Here is a 7,499-nt window from a genome sequence, read left to right as displayed (position 1 = left end):
CCCCGAGACCGACTTTTAAGGGCGTCCTCCCTGACTCCCCGTCCATTCGCCCCAGGTTACTCCAGTAGCCAAATCCCGTCTCGCCCAATCACCCTCCGGCTCTGTTGTCCCCGCTGGAGTTTCTGGGGTGGCCGATGGGAAGACCTCTGCGGCGGACGCTGGGTGCAGCCCCTCCCTAAGTCTCACGGTCCACCTTAAGGAGCCTCGGCGGACGCGAGTAGAGGCGGGTGTTTTGTTCTTATAAGGAGGAAAAGTTTCTTTGACATCCAGGAAATGAGTAACTCCAAAGCCCTTTAGAGCCCAGCCGACCGAGGCCAGAAGGCGGGAGCGGGCCGGGGTATCGCTGCCCCCGTCCCTCTAATTGCCAGGCGGGACGCTCGGCCGCAATCACCGCCAGACAGCTGATTCGGGGCCCCCGGGACCCGCGTGCTCAGCCGGGGCTCGCGCGGTCCTTCTCGCACCCGGGAGCACGGACCAAGGCTAAACGTAAGTCCCGGGCCCGCAGCCGCGAGGCTCTGCGTCCTCCCTGAGCATCTCGTGTGTTGGAAAAATGAAGGGGGGTCGGGGAGCTGCACCCGAGATGGCGGATTGGAGCGGGATGCCCGCTCGGCCCCCCAGATTGGGGCTAACTTGGGGGACCCTGTTACGGCGCCAGAGCAAAGGCAGGGAGCCTGTCCTCTGCGGTTCCCTGTCCCTCCTCGCGCCACGCGGGGACTTGCACCCCAGCCTCTCCGCTCCAGCCTCTCCCGGGCCGCGGACAGCCGCGGCGCTTTGCTGCAGCCCCAGCGCAGCGGGCAGCTCCTCCTCCGGGCGCCTCGAGCCGCGGCGCCGGAAGCGAGACCACGTTGTTGTCTCAGCGGCCCTGATGATCCGTTACTTTCGATGGTCTGAGCAGAGGGCTAAGGCAGAAAGACTGGTCGGGTCGCCCCGCTCCTTTGCCAGCTCTTTACCCTCCTTCCTTCCCCTTCTGGAAGGAGGGAGTAGGTGTGAAGCCTGTTTTTTTCTCGGTTTAACGTAATGAACCTACTAGGTTCCTGGGGCCAGATGAGGCCCCCGCCGCTTCCTCTTTCGGAGCTATTAGTAGAGGAGACCCCACGTGTGCGGAACTTTCTCTTGGGGCTGCAGTTAGCCTCTGCCACCTGACCCCTAAACTATCCCCGACCCCTTCCCAGTGTTTCTGCCTTCCTGGCTGCCGAGTAGAGAGGGACTCAGAAACCCTAGGGCTGGGCTTCCCATCCAAAAATACTCCTTCTGTTTGAAAACAAAAATGCTGCCGCCCAGGAAGGGAAAATATTTTACTGAACCTCTCAGGGACCGCACTTTGTCTTTTGCTCCTCAGCCTGGAATGAGAACCATCTCCTCACCCCCCTTCAAAGCTAGAAGAGCACCACACTGGGGGATCCTGGGCCCAGGGCTTTTGGACCTAAATTAGTTGCCAAGTCTTATTCTGTTTTTTGGTTCCTCTTTTGGATTTGACCCAGGGCCCTTCCCTTTTACAAACCAGTTGGACCTCGGAAAGGCTGCCAGGTGAAGCTAATCTGTGCTGGGTGCACTCACAGGTCCAAGTTAGCCTTGAAAATGGCACGTCGACAGGTAGAATTGCTGCCCTTCACCTTTTTATTAATGACATAATAGGCTGTGCTTTTGAGTCCTCCTTCCAGCCAAAGTGCCTAAGTGGCTTTCATTGTGTTTTAATTCCCTGTGTGCTTCTGCTGCTCCAGGCCATCCTGCCCTCATACTTTCCACTTGTGGGTAACCACACAGTGGTTATACTGACTCTCCAAGGAAAAGGCTTTGGTTTCAAGTGCTATCCTCTAGCTCCATAATTTTCAAAGATGCAGCAGTTTCAAGCTCTGGCTTTCTGGAGGCAAGGGTCTGAACTTTTAACCTGATGCCATCGTCCCAGAAGTTGTTACCTTACCAAGAAGGCTTCCTGGGCTCCTGCAGCACCGTCCTGCTGCGCCCATAAGGGAAACAAAGAAAAGGGTGTGTGAGTGAACTTTTTTATCTGAGGGCAAGAACGGGGAGAAACTTCTGGTAGAGGCTTCTGGCAAAATTGCTCACCTGAGAAGGTATCATCTGGGAGGAACTTGGTTTTGTATTTTTTTCCTTCTTGGACCCTCCAGGGTGAATAAAGAGAAGGAAGATGGGGGTCTCTGTATGAAGGAGAGGGTGCACGTCTGTGAGGGAGGCTGGTGTGCACAGCGCTGTTCTCACTTGTCTGCAGAGGAGGGGAGGGAATGTCATGGAGGGTCTGAAAAGTGCTTCTTGTGAGGGATAAGGGAATGAAATGGCAGTATTTCCCCCAGGGATGAGAAGCCTAGGGGGATGGGGCTGTGGCCTTCAGGAATCTCCAACTTGGTCACTTGAGAGAAGGAGAAGACTTGCTCTGTCTGGCCTCAGAGACTCACTGGGTGCAAGAAGCAGGAGAAAGATCCTACTCACCCAGGAATAAGGAGGAACCTGCTGACCAGGGGGGCTCCTCTGTATGTAACGCACCACCATCACTGTCAGCAGACACATGGCCATTGACATTTACAAAGGGATGATCCCTTCAGAGTCCAAGACTCTGCGGCTCTGTGTTTCGGGTGGAGCCTCCCCTCAATTGGGATGAGGTAGTAGGGCAACCCCGGTGGGGGGGGGGCGGTCCTGGGGAAGGCTTTACCCGATAAGCATCCTAAGGGAGGGGCTAGTGCTCCAGGTGTAATGGGCAGCTGAGAAGCCGGACCTTACTTGTGGCTGGGACTAATCTAGTATTGCTGCGCAGGGAGGGGGACATAGCCATGAGAGCTGAAAGCTGATAATAATAACTTCCCAGGCTGCTGCTAGCCTGTTCCATCCTTTGTGTGAATTAGAATAAAGCGCTTCCTCTCAGTAAGAGGTTGGCATCCTGGTACCATTTAGAAAAAGGGGCCTCATCTGGGTGGACAGAGCCAAGGCACATAGCTGGGCATGCTGCCCGTGAGCTGGATTCATCCTCACCACCCCCCGAGGCGAGCCCGGTGTTCTTGAGCAGTACACCACCCGTACAACCATACACAGCAGTTGAATTATGGATAACCAGCAATTACTGAGGGCTTAACATTTGCCAGGCTTTTTTTTTTTTCCCCAAAACCACTTTGCCTGTATTAATTCATTCAGTCTTCATGGTCGCCCAGTGACATAGGTATTGGTATCCCCATTTCATAGTTGAGGAAACTGAGGCACAGAGAAGTAAAGTGTTCAGAAACTTAGAGACTGAGCCCCAGTCACTGAGCATTCATAGAGCAAGAAGCAGGTTAAGCTTCAAAAGCTAGTTAGTTTGGGGGCCCTTGTGGGAAAGAGAGGAGAGTGGTTGCTCTTTTATTTTTTTGTCAAATGAAGTCATACCCGCTCTCAGGTCAGAGAGAGGAAGATGGAAAACTCACGTGGCAACTAGAAGAAAGAAAGAGGCAGGCCTGGCCCTGGTGGCTGATAGGAGGCCTGGCCCAAGCCTCAGATGGCTTTCCTTCTTCATCACTGGGCATGTGAGGTGGCAAATCCAGTTTAGGGCCTGGCATGAGGGTGATGAGTAAATGCTACCAGGGCGTGGTGCAGAGGAAAAGAGCCATGCAGGGCCTCTGACCTCGGCAGAGAACGCCCGCAGGAGTGGACAACGGAAGAAGTATCCGGACAGGCTGTCCTGACACTTGCAGCCCCACAGCCCCATCCCTGTCCTGTGCTGTTCACCTGCATACGCCCGCCCCACGCTCGTCCGGGAAGCCTTTCCAAACTCCATTTCACAGCTCCATATATATGATCACTTATTTTCCACACTGTGCACTTTAGTGCTTCATGAGCTGAAACAGGGTGTTTTACTACATGCTGTCCGTAGGTAGTATTTTTAAACAAAATAGGCCTCTCAGCCAATGAGAAAGTCATCATGTCTTCTGGAAAGGGTCGGCTGGTGCCCAGCAGATTGCCTGGAAGGGTGGCGTTTACCTGCACTATGTCACCTGTCCCAGGGGCTGGCCTTTGGCTGTGCCCACTCAGAAACTCTGTCTCCACAGTTTTCAGAACAGTTGGGACATAGGCTACTGAGTCATCTCGAGAGAGCTCCCAGAAGTGGATGTACAAATAAGATTACTAGTGTATGAATTTGAGAGAAAACGGAGACTTTGTGACCATCATCAAGCCTGGATGATACCTGCTTCTTGCATCCTGGCAAGCCATGTGGGAAAACCAAGATCAGAAGGCAACCTGTGCTTGGCAAAGCTGGATTCAGATCAGGGTAGGGGAAGGAGGAGGGGAGTGATGGTCCAATACCATGGGGTCTGTTCCCTTCTGTGGCCCCCTCACCAACAGAGAGGGGGGGGAGGGAAGGAAGGAAGGAAGGAAGGAAGGAAGGAAGGAAGGAAGGAAGGAACGAAGGAAGGGGAGAGAGGGAGAGGGAGAGGAAGAGGGAGAGGAAGAGGGAAAGGGAAAGGGAAACAGAGACCGACCGACCTGCCAGGTAGACCAGTACTCTTGTATGTTGTATGTCCCTCCTTGGCCAGTGCTTCAAGGGCAGTATTTACCAGTAGGGTTTCTCCCTGTCCTCTTTTATTTTGTTTTGTTTTGTTTTACTTATTTCTTTTAGGGCTTTATAAGCATTAGCTCCCATCTACATTGAGTTGCTTTTGCATAAGTTAAATAATTACTGTAAAATTTCAGGGTTGTAGGTTGAGGCCACAGGGGTAAATGCTATATGCGAAATTAGGATGACCCCTCATAGGGCCTGCTTGGAATGCACTCAGCACAGTGCCTGGTGTAGATGGGCTCTTAAAAACAGTAGAGGTCAATCAAGGATCTGCATTCTCTGCCACATGGGGACCCTGGCTTCCCCATTAGTGCCACTGCTGCCTCTGAGGCCTGGGCTAAGGGCAAGGCCACAGGGACCCAGACTACCCCCATGTGGTGAGAAGGAGACCATCAGGGCTGTTGCATAAGTTCACTCAGAGCCAAGGGCAAAGCTGTCCGTTCAGACTTTTCGACCGACACTGCGAGAGGGAAATTGGGGTTTGAGGCATGGCCGGAACAGGCACCCAGCGGGGAAGGAAGGATGAGCAGGTTTTCTGGGAAGGAAGAGGATCATTTGTGGAGCCCAGGAGGTGTACAAGATCCTCCTGAGCAGTTTGGGACTCGTGACATTTTCCTGTAGGAAGCGCGTTCCCCCTTCATCCACGTGGCCCAACCCATGACATCAGCGGAATGGAAGCACATCACAGGTGACGTCACTGTTGCCCAAGGCAACTCCTCCACCTTAAGTTAAACTGGGAGAAACGAGTACCACCCAACTGTAAGACACGTATTGAAGGGAAGGCCCCCTGGAGGCTGAGGCGTAACATCCACAGGTGTGTTTCTTGGAGGATGGGTTCGGGGGAGGGTGGCAGGGCTGCAGGTCAGAGGGCTGGGCTGTGAGCCAGCTGGTGGAGAGTCTTCAGGCCTTGGATTTGGCCTGAGGGAACTCACTGTGCTGACAGCTGCCATCTGGTTTAGTTCTCTGAGCTGCAACTCGGAGCAAAAAGCATGACTCCTAAGTGGTTACTGGTGGCCTCCGTGACTCTGGGCCTCCCTTCTACAGCCTGAATCTATCCCTGAAGTGGGTAGGGCAAGAGCAGGCCAGAGCAGGGGTGGGGAGATGAGAAAAGTGGCTTTCCCTTCTTCACCAATGCCCCCAAAGGAAAGTGAGAAACACGGATATCCACGTCTTTCCTATGGGGCTGACTTAAGAGGGAACTACTGTTCATTAATGGAGTGAGTATGTACTTATTTTGCGCCTATGATGTGCTGGACACTGTGCTGGGGCTTCTGTGGCCTCAGGGAGCTTTGTGATCAAATGCACACAGAGGCGGCATGTCCAGAATCCACTCCAGCAAGAGTTTGTAGCAGCTGGAAATAGAAGCAAGGTCTCAGAGTTCACCTCTCACCCATCTGGCATTCCTCATGGACTTCTGGGTGGGCTAAGTAAAACCTGTAGAATCCCTTCCTCCTCAGTAGTTTGTACAGGAATTCAGGGATGTCTGAGATATACCAGAGATTTGGGGAGTGGTATTAGAGGACAGCCATGGGTGTCCACAGAGTCCTGCCAAGGGACAGAGTCCCACAAAGTCTGAGGGTCAAAGGTGAGAAGACACCAAGCAGACCACCAACCTCAGGTCCCCTCTTGCTGTGACTTGCTTTGTGATATTAACAGGCAGGTCTCAGTTTCTCTGTCTGTTTAATGGGGACAGTAACAGCCAGTACAAAATGCTATTCAGAGAACTTTGAGATCCTCAGATGGAAGTCCCTAGAAAAAAAATCAAAGCCCACAATTTTCAAATGACTCACTTCCAGATGAATAACACAGAGGGACACTTAATTTCTGCCCAGGAGGAGGGGCTCCTCTTTGAGGCTGTCCTGGAGTTTCCCCCTCCGGCTGCAGCGGATGCAGGAGGGTCTCCTACCAACCTGCATCAAACCACAGGGAGGGCGTAGTCATAATTTTGGCCCTGCTTGTTGGTGCAAAACCACGTGCTCGTAACAAACTGTTCTCCTGGGAGCCTGTTTCAATAGCTTTCTTAGTAGCAGTCAGGAGACCCGCCTGAAGTTCGTGAAAAGGTCCTTTGTTTGCTGAGACTTTGTTCCAGAGTCGCTGAGGAGGCAGGACGGCAGCATGCCTGGGCTGGAGGGGAAGAGAGTGGGGATGCTGGCCCCACCCTCGTGTGCTGCCCCAGAATGCACCCACCCTATGTATCCATGCCTCTTTCTCCCCACTGCCTCACCCCAAAAAAGCACCGCCCAGGGTCGGAAGAGCCTCCACTCTCTTCCTAATCCACTTCAGAGGAGGTTTCCTGTCTTTTCAGCTGAAAAGCCATCTCAGATATCCCTGGTCACACTCCCAGAATCTCTGAGTGGAAGGAACATCATAGATTCCTTGAGTCTAACTCCCGACCTCAGATTTCACCTAAATTGTCACCTGCTTTTCCCAAAACAGTACAGAGAATGAAAGCCCATAAGTGCGTGTCTAATATTTCACAGGTACCAGGCCACTGAGCAGCAGGGTACCATGGGAACACTGGAGGCTTGAAAGTTGGACAGCCCTGGGTTTGAACCCCAGCTCTGTGATGTTGTCGGAGTGGCCTCACCTCTCTGTGCCTCAGTTTTTTTATGAGGATAGTGCCTCCTTCAGAGGTTTATCATGAGGACATTACAGCAACATAAAGCATTTTGCACAATGCTCAGATCTCAGTGAATGCAGTACATTGTTTGCTATTCAACCCTCCCATGGGTGTCAGGGCCATGTGGCTTGTCTGGTGTTCTCCAGAAGGGGAGAATTGCTCTGTGTCACTCTACCAAGGTTCCTTCTCTTCTTCTTCTCTTACATAATTTGCATCAAATCCCGTCATCCTCCATTTATCTACCATTTCTATAGGGATCTCCAGCGAGGAGGTGGGTGCCAAGGGGAGGGGCAGCTGGGGGGTCAGATAACTTACATCAGGGTTCATTCCTGGGTCGTCATC

The 7,499-nt window shown here is 52.8% G+C and overlaps 1 protein-coding gene across 4 annotated transcripts in view; it reads left to right on the top strand.

Moving 5' to 3' along the window:
* The first annotated feature begins 258 nt into the window (after positions 1-258).
* The window catches only part of ITPRIP (inositol 1,4,5-trisphosphate receptor interacting protein), a 32,794-nt gene continuing 25,553 nt past the window's right edge, over positions 259-7,499 (top strand). For 3 of the 4 annotated variants that reach the window (XM_064488391.1, XM_031461716.2, XM_064488392.1), the window contains exon 1: positions 259-486. The gene's annotated coding sequence lies outside the window, so the exon portion shown is untranslated. Of the gene's footprint in view, positions 487-4,791; positions 5,352-7,499 lie in introns of those variants that run through there. The other variant, XM_064488394.1, reaches the window with a different exon arrangement.

Source organism: Camelus dromedarius, chromosome 8 (assembly GCF_036321535.1).
Source record: "Camelus dromedarius isolate mCamDro1 chromosome 8, mCamDro1.pat, whole genome shotgun sequence".
NCBI classification, from domain to species: domain Eukaryota; kingdom Metazoa; phylum Chordata; class Mammalia; order Artiodactyla; family Camelidae; genus Camelus; species Camelus dromedarius.
The sequence above is the reverse complement of the archived record's forward strand: the minus strand, read 5'-3'. Positions and strand labels throughout refer to the sequence as shown.